The sequence below is a fragment of the Vulpes lagopus genome, chromosome 11, assembly GCF_018345385.1.
Source record: "Vulpes lagopus strain Blue_001 chromosome 11, ASM1834538v1, whole genome shotgun sequence".
Taxonomy (NCBI): domain Eukaryota; kingdom Metazoa; phylum Chordata; class Mammalia; order Carnivora; family Canidae; genus Vulpes; species Vulpes lagopus.
In genome coordinates this window covers 47,089,460-47,102,467 of record NC_054834.1, presented here as the reverse complement: position 1 = coordinate 47,102,467, position 13,008 = coordinate 47,089,460, and the positions used below count along the sequence as shown (strand labels likewise).

General features: G+C 48.2%; 1 long non-coding RNA gene across 5 annotated transcripts in view; it reads left to right on the top strand.

Moving 5' to 3' along the window:
* Positions 1-4,279: 4,279 nt before the first annotated feature.
* Positions 4,280-13,008, top strand: part of LOC121471801 — a 21,336-nt gene continuing 12,607 nt past the window's right edge. For 2 of the 5 annotated variants that reach the window (XR_005982706.1, XR_005982703.1), the window contains exons 1-5: positions 4,280-4,483; positions 4,678-4,836; positions 8,694-8,796; positions 9,580-9,635; positions 9,975-10,048. This is a non-coding gene — a long non-coding RNA (uncharacterized LOC121471801). The remainder of the gene's footprint in view (positions 4,484-4,677; positions 4,837-8,693; positions 8,797-9,579; positions 9,636-9,974; positions 10,049-13,008) is intronic. The other 3 variants (XR_005982705.1, XR_005982704.1, XR_005982707.1) reach the window with 3 other exon arrangements.

Here is a 13,008-nt window from a genome sequence, read left to right as displayed (position 1 = left end):
GTGGGAGAGGGTTTCACTTTCCCATGGTGGCTAGATCCCAGATCCCAGCTAGATCCCTGCTGCACCTCTTCATCTGCCTCTTGTCTGGTGTGGGCAGCAAGGTCTCTGCTTCCTTGAAGGAGCCGCCCACCTCCCATCCCATCCTCCAGTCTCCTGGAGAGGTGGCATGGGGACAGCGTTTGGGACCCGCAGCACCTGGGGAGCTTGTGAGACCAAGCTGGTTGGGCCCTACCCCAGAACCTTGGGATTGGAATTTTTGAGGATAAGGCTCGGGAATCTGCATTCCGACGGGCTCCCTAGAAGAGTTCTGAGGAACTGAAGGTCAGGAGCCAAGAGCTCCGGCATGAGATCATCACCCATACCCTGCTGGAGGGACTAATCTCCCAGGATGCCAGGAAGGAGTCTGGGTTAGTGGCAGTGAGATAAGACTGGTTGAATGAGCAGAGTTTCAGAAACCCAGGCAGGAAGGCAGTCCCCTGGCTGGAGGCCCTTGAAGTGGAAAATTGCTCTCACCTCCCAGTCCCCACCCCCACACCACCCCACCAGGGCTTCTTCAGAGGAGAGCTCTCTTCCCCAGCAGAGCAGGCCAGGAATGCTCAGCTTCAGTCCAAAGAGGAAATGTGAGGACGGGCTTGGAGATGGGCCAAGAGGAGAGCTGAGGAAGTGATGAAAGATATTTTTGGGATTACTTCTTCCAGCAAAGGCTGAGGGGGCACCTTATCACCATCCAAGAACTTGGAGAGGCTTATTTATTAGACTCTTGACCTAACAATCAGAGATTAAACAAGAATGGACCTAAGTGAGATGGCAGGAAGGGACCTGTGAGGTGCTGACATGGGTCCAGGATCAAGGCTATGGGAGCTTCTAGCCTGTTGCTTTTTTTTTTTTTTTTAATTTAAGATTTTATTTATTTATTCATGAGAGACACAGAGAGAGGCAGAGACACAGGCAGAGGAAGAAGCAGGCTCCTCACAGGGAGCCCAATGCGGGACTCTTTCCCAGGACCCCAGGATCATGACCTGAGCTGAGGACAGACGCTCAGCTGCTGAGCCACCCAGGCATCCCTAGCCTAGTGCTTCTTGAGTACGGTTCATTCAGGGGTCCCTGAGACATGGTTTAATGTCCACTCTGTGCCCACTACTTGCTCAGTACAAGGAAGAGAACTACAGACAAGGGCATGATTCCTGACTTCTTCAGCTGAAGTTCAGGTGGACAGTCTGTTCTGCCTGGAAAGACTTTGTCCTTATGTCTGCCCAGGGCAGACACCTGGGTGGCTCTGGTTTCTGCCCAGAAAGACTGGCATGGTATGAATCCCCAAAGTGGGAGTGGAGCGGAGCAGAGGGGAGGATGTGCGGGATCCTGGGTGGATCTGGAAAGTGATGCCCAGAAACATGAAATGCCCTTCTGTGGAGTCTCTTTCCTCCCTACCAAAATACCCATTCTCCCACCATTGGCATCATGATTCTTCAGGGAAACATCTGGAGAGTCGGACTGGCTGCCAGCTTTCAAGCATGGGGCTGCATGTCCACAGGAGCCTCCTTCCATTTGACTCCAAGGCCTGTGGGCCAGCTGAGCAGCCCAGGCTGTCCTGGCCTCTGACTGTTCCCTGGGGCAAAGCTCCTACCTCCAAACCAGTGCCCCCAGCTTGACTTGCCAGGCCTGCCAGGTAGCTTCCCGAGCCCCCATGGCATCATCTGGGTGCTGCTCCCCGCTGCTGGATATCTGGACCACCCGGGCAGCCCTGTTCCATGCTGGCGTCCTTGGTTCAGTTCAGGTTTCTCTGGGAGCCTGGAGCAATCAGGGAACTACTTCTGCTTTGCCATCTGCTTGTCAGCCTTTCCGCTATTTAGTTTTTGAGGGTTTCTACAGCCCAGCACTGCCAAGGGGTTAAGAGGGACATAGGAGAAACCTCTGTCACTGCCTCCTAGGGTGGCTGGGACTTGCACGCATGAAGTAATGAGAGAATGATTCAAGTTCAAAACCACAAGGAAATGAGAGTAGAAACTGGGGCACCCTGGATCTGTCCAACTCCCCTTCTTGAGTCATTGGTAGCCTGTGGTAAGTTCCGGAACCTCTCTGGGTCCTCCTTTTGTAAAATGGGAGGATGATCTGTGTGTTTCCCCAAACCAAGGCGAGGTTCAGTCCTGGGACAGACTGGCACTATGGCTTGTGCTTGTGGAGCACTTGGGTGCCGGCAGCCCTGCTAAATCTTTTACTCATCTCATTTAAGCTTCTTGGCAGCCCTAGGAAGCAGGACTGCCACTGTTTCTGTTTTATAGGAGAAGAAGTTGAGGCAGAGAGAAATGAGTAACTTGCACACTGAATGATGGGATTCAATCTGCCCAGGCTTTATTGCCTCCAGTAACCAGGAGAGTGCAAGGACAGAAGAAACAGGCCATCTAGTTTCAGGCTTGAGGGTTGTCTCCTGGGGTTTCCAGTTCTGGGGACACAGACTCACAGACTTGGCCTTCAGACCTGGAAGCAGGAACCCCAGGTCTCCACCCAGCTCCTGTGGCAAGGTGGCAGCTGGGTGCCCGCGGGGGCCTCTGCACTCTGCCTGAAGAACTATATTTCCTCTCCTAACATGCTCCGTTTTCCTCTAACCAGGCTCCTTCACATCTCCCCACATAATAGCTCATGCATTAACTTCTTGGCCATTTCCAGAGCATTCTTTCCATCTTCCCAATATTATTCTTCCCATTTGCCAGAAGAGGGGACTGAAGTTTGGAGTGTAGGTATCAAAGACTTGCCCAACATCCTATGGTTGGTAGACTCTAAGCCCAGTTATATTCATTAGACAGGAGTCTCCAGAGAAGGCTGTGAGAGATTCCTGGTTCTTTCCCCAGATCTCTTCATGACTCAACATCTCTTTGGTCAGAATTCTGAGGACTCAAGACCCAGGAATGGCCCACACCTGCTGAATTCATTCAACCATTCATTTACTCAACCATATTCATCTGCAGGGACCTTCTCTGTCATGCTCTAGGAGTTGTGCCACACATGGGTGCCATTGGGAATTGCCCCCAGGTTGCTCAGAGGCTGGGGTGTCAGAGGGACAGGGAAGCAGATTCTGAGCAGACAGGTATATTACCAGGTTCGAGTACTGAGGAGGGACACCTAAATTTGAGAAGCAAAGATGACTTCCTGGAGGAAGTGATGAAGCAAAGTCTAAGCTGAGCCTGGAGGGGTGGATAAAACTAGCCTGGGAAAATTAGGTTGATAAGTGGAAGGCAGGAATGTTCCAGGCAGAAGTAGCAGCATTTGAGAAGGCCTGATGGCAAAGGAGCATGTGGTGTACCTGCTGTTGTGTCCTCAGCTCCACCTGAAGCTCCCTCAGCCCAGATCTTTTCCTCTCCCCCTACCATCACCCACCCCTGGGTGCCCAGCCCCCACTTCCTCTCTCTGATGGGCAAGTAGGGTGTGGGCACCATTGCATCCGGCTGTCCACTGCCCTGGCATAGAGCTGTCTGGCATGAAAGCGGATTATTTCCCTCAGGGGGTAACTGGACAGGCAGCGGCAGGTGAGGCGGCAGGTACAGTAGCCCGGAACATCCTGCGCTGGCTCTGTCCTGGAGACCTGTGGAAAGCCTTTGTCCCCACTGCCTGTAATGGGTTTCAGGAGAGAGCTTTAATATTTGCAGCAAACAGAGGCACAAAAGATGTGGAGGGCTATTGTGGGCTCTCCAAAGAGGAGCTAATCCTCAGGCAAGCCACCTCGGTCAGGAGGGGTTCAAGTGCTGGGCGGGCCGCTGGGGGCTGTTGTCATTTATGAGCAATTGTGGGAGATAATAGCACAGACTGGACAAGCTCTACACAGGGGAGGGCGGGGGAAGGGGGATAGCACCTGTCCTGAAAGCCCAGGACACGGGCAACTCCCCCACCCCCACTCATCCCCACTCAGGGCCCACTCTGGCTCCAGCTCCGTGCCTGGAACCTGCAGCTCCCTCCAGGCAGCCTGGACTGCCCTGTTGGCTGTCCTTTGCCCCCGGGGGGTCAGTTGAGTCTGGGGGTGGGGAGTCCGCCAGGGCTCTTGGCCTCTCTTTCTTCCCGTTCCCTCTCTCTAGCTCTCTCTCTCTGGGGCCTCTTTTCGGTCCACTGCACATAGACAAGTCATTTCTTGGCTCCAGGGGGCCAAGGAATGAAAAAAAAAAAAAAAAAAAAACCCAACAGCTGTATTTGCATATTATTAGCATAAAGAAACTGTATTAGCATGAGTGTATTTTCAGCTCCTCCCTCCTCCAAACCTGCCCCATCCTCTCTAAGTTTGGTACATAAATGTCCTATCCAGTCGCCAAGACAAAGGGAAATCTTGGGGGTGGTGTTCGGAAAGGGGTTTTGCGCTGTGGCCAGAGGGGAGCGAAATAGCCCCAGTAAGAAATCTGCAGTCCTGGGAGCGAGAGGTTGGAAAATTCAACTCTGCAAGCCTGGCATTGTTAGCACAGGGGGTGCTGCCAGAGTCCCCTCACCTCCAACAACGTCAGAGGTACAAAAAGCTAGGGCTGGGAATAATGAGGAGGAAATGTGACTGTGCACTGATTGGCATTACAATTTGCATAATTCTTTGTAATTTGCGTGGGTGGGATTATTCTGTTTTCTAGAAATTTTGAAAGACAATCTTTTTGGCTTCTTAAAAGTTTCTTTCTTGTTTTTTTTTTTTTTTCCTTTGCTTCTTGTCAGCTTCCTGTGATTCAGCTCTGCTTCCTCTCTAGGAGGGAGAAAAGGACTGGACAGGAGCATGGTGAAGGGGACAGGGAAGAGAAGCCAAGCAGTTAGACACCCAGCTTGGAGAGGAGAGGCAGGGTCCTGCCAGGACCCGGGACACTCAAGGATCCTGAGGTGTGTGGAATGCACTCTCTTTGCCATGGCTCTGTGGGATCTTGTCTCCACTCATAAATTCGTGGAAGTGGAGCTGAGATGAGGCTGGGTTTGTCTGTCCACTTCCAACTGGGCAGCCAAGGGTACAGGATAGGAGCCACGAGAAAGCCTGACTCTCAGGCCATCTTGCACAGAGACTGAACTGATCGAGAAATCGAGAGCCTTGCTCCTGGGGGTCTTAAGAAGAAGCATCCTCCAAATGGCTCAAGAGATACTTCTTCCAGGCAGCAGGAGATGGGTTATGAGCCACTTCTTTCCTTGGAGTAAAAGGGAGCCTGCTTCTCCCTCTGCCTGTGTCTCTGCCTCTCTCTGTGTCTCTCATGAATAAATAAAAAAAATCTTAAAAAAAAAAAAGAGAAGGGAGAAGAAATCTGATCCCTCTTGTAATGGAACCCTGGACATTGATTTAGTTATTTCCATCTGCAGCCTATTATTATTATATATAAGATGAATGAGGCTTAATTCAGTTGAAGCTGAGCCAAAGGAAAACACCTGCAAAAGTCCTTTGTTAGCTGAATGACTTTCTCCACTCCCATTCTACCTCCACCTCTTCTGCCCTCTTTTGTTCACTTTCTCTCTTCTAAACACATTAAAAATATATTGTTATAATTACTACTAGCAAATCCTAATGCTATTCATTTATATTTTTTAAAAGTTTATTTATTTACACCCAATATGGGGCTCAAACCACGACCCCGAGATCAAGAGCAGCACGCTCTTCCAATTGAGCCAGCCAGGCACCCCTCCAATACTACTTAAACAATAACAATATGTCTTTTAAAACACAGATCAGATCACATCTCTATTCTGCCTGGAAACCTTGGATGCTTCCCTGGCCCTCCTTTTTGCAGTCTCTAAGGACCTGCGTGGTGTGGGTCCAGCTTTTCTTACTTTACTCCTTACTGCTGTATGTCTTTCTTATGACTATTTATTTTTAATTTTTTAAAAGATGTCATTTATTTATTTGAGAGAGAGAGAGAGAGAGAGAGAGGTTTGGGGGAGGGGGAGGAGTAGAGGGGGAGGGAGACGGAGGAAGAAGCCCCAGCAGACTCTATGCTGAGTTCAGAGCCCAACATGGGGGCTCAATCTCACAATGTTGAGATCATGACCTGAGCTGTAATCCAGAGATGGATGCTTAGCCAACTGAGCCACCCAGGCACCCCTCTCACCACTCTTTAGGCTCATAGGCCGCCCTATGGCTTGGAGAACATTCCCACTTCATTCCTACCTCAGCTTCTTTGTCTTTGCTGGCTCTTGCTCCAAGGTCTGCTGGAGACCAGTTTCTTCTCATCATTCAGGGCTCCTTCTCAGACAGACCCTCCTTCGCCTCCCCACCTGGACAGGATTCCTGGATGTATCACAGCAGCACCAAGCTTTTTCATTTGTTAAATTATTCATTTTGTCCTCTGTATGGAGAGGCCTCATCTGCCTCATCCGTTTCCATGTTAAAGCTCCTGGAATGTGCTCATGAAATATTTGTTGCGTGAATGAGTAAGTGTGAATAATGATACCCAACAACGGCTTGGGGTTGGTGACGGAACGTGGATTTTGGAGTCAGAGAGATGCAAGTTCCTATCCTGGTTCTGTCACCCCCTGGTGAATATTTGGCCATGGGCAAGCTGCTCACCCCTCTGAGCCTCTGTTCCTCCTCTGGGAATAGGGATCATAGTAACTTCTACACTGAAGGTTAAATTCAGCAGTGTCTACCGCTACTAGTAGGAGCTTACTAAAGAGTGATTACTAGCATGAATAATTATACCTCTGTTTCATACTCATTATGTACCAGGATCTGGTCCTGCCCTCAAAAATTCAGTTTACCGAGAGACCCAGAAAGCTGGGTGGCCGACTATGAAACAATGGGGAACGTACTAAGTAGAGACATGCATCAAGTGGTACAGAAACAAAGAGGCAAAAACAACAAATGCTACAATCCCTGTGCTGGAATAGCATTTCACGGTTTGTATACCAGGTAGACAAGGCAAAGCAGGTCTCAGAATGCCCACTTTACAGTAAGAGAATAGAGGCCTGGATAGATGACAACATTGGCCTCTGGTCACCCTAAGTCCCCTTGCCCTGCTGTGTGTACCCCAAAATTGATACGTTCAATTCTAAAGCTTATTATTTTTATTTTTTATAATTTTTAAAGATATTATTTATTTATTTATTTATTTATTTATTTATTTATTTATTCATGAGAGACACACAGAGAGAGGTAGAGACATAGGCAGAGGGAGAAGCAGGCTCCCTGCAGGGAATTCGATATGGGACTCAATCCCAAGACCCCAGGATCACGTCCTGAGCCAAAGGCAGACGCTCAACTACTGAGCCACCCAGGTGCCCCTAAAGCTTATTTTTTGAAAAGATAATCTTACACACATCGAGTGGCTCGAACTCATGACCCCAAGATCAAGAGTCACACACTCTCCTAGCTGAGTTAGCCAGGTGCACCCTGGCATGTTGAATTCTAATCCCCAAAGTGATGATGTTAGGAGGTGGGGCCATAAGTCATGAGAGTGAAACCTTCATGAGTGGAGTGCTCTAATATATCTATATCTATATCTACATATATATTTTTAAGAAGTTTCTTTTTTTTTTTAAAGATTTTTATTTATTTATTCATGAAAGAGACAGAGAGAGAGAGAGAGAGGCAGAGACACAGGCAGAGGGAGAAGCAAGCTTCATGCAGGGAGCCCGATGTGGGGTTCGATCCCAGGACTCCAGGATCATGCCCTGGGCCGAAGGCAGGTGGTAAACCATTGAGCCACCCAGGGATCCCCAAGATGTTTCCTTTTTAAAGGATTTTATTTATTTGAGAGAGTGAGTGACAGAGCAGGCAAGAGTGTGCACAAACCCAGGAAGAAGCTGAGTAGGGGGCTCATCCTAGGACCCTGGGGTCATGACCTGAGCCAAAGGCAGATGCTTAACCAACTGAACCACCCAGGTCTCCCGCATTAGTGCCCCTAATAAAAGAGATCTCTGGGAGTCAGCTCACTTCTTCTACCACATGGAGACATAGCAAGAAGTCAACAGTCTGCACCACGGAAGAGAGTTCTTACCAGAACCTGATCGTGCTGGTGCCCTGATCTCAGACTTCCAGCCTCCAAAGCTGCAAGGAGTGAATGTCTGTTGTTTATTGTGATTATCCATACCCAGTCTGTGGTATTTTGTTATAGCAACTCGAACAGACTAAGACACCTGCTTTGTTTTTCTTCCACTGCACTTATCCCTCTGGACACCTTATGGGATTCCTGGTGTGTGATCCATTTGTCACACTGGAATGCAAGCCCCGCATCAGTCTCAGTTCCTGGAGCAGCACCTGGCACAGAGTAAAGGCTCAGTAAATATATGTGGAATGAGGGAATGGAGGATAGGAGAGTAAGTAAATGGCAGAGGTAGGATGAAACTCTCAAGCAGGAGGCAGAAGAGCTGGTGAAGGGCCAGCTTCTGGAGCCTGACTGCCTGGGTTTGGATCTCAGCTTTGCAACATACTAACTAGTGTGCAAGTTACTTAGGGTTCCCTGTGCTCCTCGCCCCCCCCCCAAGCTGTCTGATGGGGGTGGTAATACACCCCCTAGTTGGTAGGACCTTGGTGAGGACTCCATGAGATATTTGTAAACTGTGGAACAGGCACAATATATAATAAGCCTCAATACATAATTGGCAGCTTAAAAACAACCACCCAACCAAGGTATCTTGACCCCAAATGCGGTGTTCTTCCTCTACAACATATAATATAAAGCTGTATAGTTTCCAAATCACCAATTATAGTCATAGTTTTCTTTTAGTTGGCAAGAAATAAGTATTGTCCCATTTTACAGAGGAGCAAACTAAGATGATATCAGAAAGGATACTGGCTCCAGATCACACAAAGGCTTAAGATGTTCGGACTTCAAATATACAACTCTGGCCATGATCTCACAGGTAATTCCCTCCCCCAGATGTATTGCCTGAAATTGGGGGAGGGGGGAATCAAATCAGAGACTGGCAGGTATTCTCAGGAGGCCTACACATATCAGTCTCCTATTGTCAGGGTTTGGAAATCCGCTTACATTTCCTCTAATCTTGGGCTGTCATTGTAAGACAAATGTTGCTGAGGCTTAAAGTTCTGGGGGAACTTAGGGATTTAAGAGTGACAGTCCAAGGCTGTGAAGAAGGTCTAGGGAATCTCCCTGCAGACCAAGGGCCTCTCTTCCCTCAGAGCAGCTGTCTTGGCCGAGCAGCTGCGTGGGCCAAGACCTATGCCAGGAGATGTGGGGGCAGGGAGGACATAATGAGGTTCTCCTGCAGGGATCTTTGGTTCAGTTTGCAGAGCGGAGGCCGGATCTTCCTGGGGCTAGGCCTGGCAGCTGCCTGCTTCTAGAGACTCTGGGTGGGTGTGAGAATTGTATTTTGGATTTTGTTTGAAGTGACCACAAGGCTAACCAGACCATTTGGGTCCCAGAGCTCACTCAGGGGAGGACATGTAGAGATAGGGATCGAATGGAGGAGCTCATTTGTTTATTTGCTCATTCATTCATTTAGTTCCCATTTATTTCACCCTGAGCCTGCAATGGGGATGCTAGAACATAGGTCTATGTTCACAAGTAGATTTGAAACAAATTCCCCTGCGACTGTTCCCGACCCAAAGCAAACCACCACGTATTGAGTATTGACCACGAGTTAGGCATGGGACATACAGCAGTCTCTTCTTATCCGTGGTTTCAGTTACTCATGGTCAACTGTGGCCGGAAGCAGATGATCTTCCTGACAAATCTCAGAAGGTCAGTAGCCCAATGCTACATTACAATGTCTATGTCACTCCCCTCGCTTTGTCTCATCACGTTGACATTTTATCGATCACATCATCACAAGAAGAGTAAGTACGTACAATAAGATATTCCGAGAGAGAGAGAGAGAGAGAGAGACCACATTCACATAACATTTATTATAGTATATTGTTACAATTGTTCCATTTCATTATTTTTTATTGCTGTTAATCTCTTGCTGTGCCTCACAGCCAGTATACATATATAAATATGTATACTGAGCTCTATCATAGATAGATATGTATAGCAAGAAATGGTATAATACATAGGGTTCAGTACTATCTGTGATTTCAGACATCCACCAGGGGTCCTGGAATATGTTCCTTGTGGACAAAGGGGGACTACTGTACCTAACTCTAACCCTTGAGGTAAGCATCATTATTCTCACTGTACAGGTGAGACAAGGGAAGCTCTGAGAGGTCAGGTAATACACCTAAGGTCAAACAGCTATGGGAAAAATAGGGTTCAAACTCAAGTGAGTTTGACTCCAAAGCCCAGGCTGTGGTTGATGTTTTAAAAATTTTTTAAAAATATGTGTAACAACCATCTAAGATGCAAAGTGTAATAATAAAATGATTGCCTGTGGCCCCACCACTCAACTGGAGGACTGGATAGTGCAAACATTGTTCAGTCGCCTGTGTGTCTGGTGTCAATTGCGTTCCCTTGCTTCTCCACAACCTTGACCTCCATGCAAGGTAACTGCTTCCCAAGTTTTGGGCTCCTCATCTCTTTGTTTGCATGTTTTTTTTTTTATTGTTCTATGTTGTTTTACCAGATGTGTTGGTGATAAACATGTGTGAAGATAAACCGTATAGTGTTGCTTGCTTTTGAACTTTACGTAAGTGGTAACTTACGTCTCCTTCTGTGCCTTGTTATCTTCCCTATGCTTTTGAGATTCACCCAGTTGATGTATGTGGCTTTAGTTTATTCATTTCCACTACTGTGAAATTCCATTATTTGAATATATCACATTTTATTCATCTACTTTTCTGTTGAAGAACATCTGGGTCGTTTCCAGTTTTGTTTTGTTTTCTTGCTTTTCCTTGCCTTTTTCTTTTTTTCTATTACAAACAATGCTACAAAGAAAATTCTTGATCATGTCTCTAGTGTCCACCTGCAAGGGTTATATATGTGCAGGGGTGGAATTACAGGATCGTAGAGTCTGGATGTGGTGCTTTTATTCAATAAAGCCCCAAAGCAGCTGTACCAGTTTATCTTGGAGCCCATCCTTGGAAGAGGATCATTTCTCGGGTCACTGTCTGGCTTAGGAAAGTGGGCTCCAGAGGGTTGACTATCTGGTAAGTCTTGATACTAACCTTGGGGAATACCTACCCCTGAATGTAGTCATTCACAAGGTAATGCACAGAGCAGTGAGCAAACTGGATACTATCTCTAGGGCTGAACCTCTGGGGTTGGAAACACCTGTTCAGTTATTGACCAACATCCCAGGCAACCGAAAAGTCCCAGCTGATCTTGTCTCACATGGGACACTTGGCATGTTGGCCAGAGCATGTGGGCTTGGGGAATTTCTTAGACGTGTGTCCTTCTTTTATGACAGAGTCCAATTATGTCAGCCTCGGATTCAAGGCTGTGTGTTGTAACTGGCGGAAGGCAGCTAAGTCCTGGTTGGAGTTCCACTTCTCTCCCTGCTCGTTCTTCTGCACCTTCTTTCTCCCACCATTATTCATCCTTCCTCCCTTTTAAGGGATTTTATTTATTTATTTGAGAGAGAGAGAGCACAAACTGGGGGTGGGGTAGGGAGAGAGAGAGGGAGAGCAGGCTCTCTGCTGAGCAGGGAGCACAATGTGGGGCTTCATCCCAGGACCCTGGGATGATGACCTGAGCAGAAGGCAGACGCTTAACCGACTGAGCCACCCAGGTGCCCCCATTCCTTTTAAAAAATGTTTGATTACGTAATACAAAGAGTTAAAAATTCAAAGTATAAGATTACATAAGCAGAGTCTTACTCCTATATCCGACTCCAACTTGCCCAGTTTCCCCTCTGAAAGGTAGTCACTTTTATTAGTTTCTTATGCATCCTTCTAGAGTTTTCTCTCTGTACAAGCAAAAAATGAATATAAAGTCTTATTGAGGACTCTTTTTACCAAAAAGGTAGCATTTTATACATGTGATTCCACCATTGTCTTTTCATGTAACGATGCTGCTTGGATGTTGTATTCCATGTCATTACACAGAACCTTCCATCGTTCTTTTTAATAACTGTGGTACATTGTTGCATTGCACAATATTTATGTATCATCTACTGTGTGCCAATCTCTATGCTCAGTTCTGGGGTTCAAATGATGAATCAAAACAGCCTTTAGGGAGCCTACAGTCTAAGAGCATACAGACAAACACTTAGGAGGGCATCTCCTCTAAGCCGGAGGCTAACCCCTCCTCCGTGGGCTGGGGTGGGGCCTCGCAGACACGAGGAAGTCTCTCCGCAGCTACTGTTCCACTCCTCACCCCTCACGCCTTCACCTATTTTCTTGCTTTCCTCCAGTCTTATGAACTTGTTTGTGATTTCTCTGTACTTTAACAAGGGAAATTCACTGGCCCTCTAAGTCCCTGCTTCCTTCCCTCCCCACCTCCCACACAAGCACCCCCATGCTGCACACACTGCTCCATGCACGCTCATATAGCACACCCCACACAGACATGGATGTATACACTGCTCCATGCACACACCACACACACCATGCAGATACCTACACACATGTTTCTCCCCACCAGCACACGTCCTAGAGGGAGCCTCCAGGTGTGCACACCGCAGGCAAGTCCTCATGTCCTCAGCCCACTGTCACGGCTGGGCCAGCCATGCATGGCTGCTAGTTTTGGGTGTCCCTGCTGGCACGGCTATTCCGTGGCTGCCACTAGCCTTTGTGTTGCCACAAGACAGCATTGTGGGTGCTGGCCACACATCTGACTTTGCTGGGAGTTGCCTGTGGCTGGTGGCAGGGCAGTGAGGGGGACCCTGCCGAGTGGGAGCAAATGAAAAATCAGCATTTTGCTAAATCTTTTTGGGCAGTGTGGCCGCCAGGCAGGCCCAGCCCAGGATTATTTGGTGATAAGATTTGTTCCCCCCCCCCCCCCAGCCACATCCCCCGTGAGCCCCAGGGGCGTGTGCGACCCAGAGCTCTGACCTGGATCATTAGCAGCCTGGAGTTGCCCCTTGGAGCAGGACCGTGGTGGTACAGGGTGGCCTGGGTCAGAGCAGTCTTAGGAATTGGAGTCCTTTTCTCTGAAGGGATGGTGACCGAGGGGCCCCAGGAACTGCTGCCCACCACCCTCTGCGCTCTGGTGGTTGCACTTAGCCCAGGTCACAGCC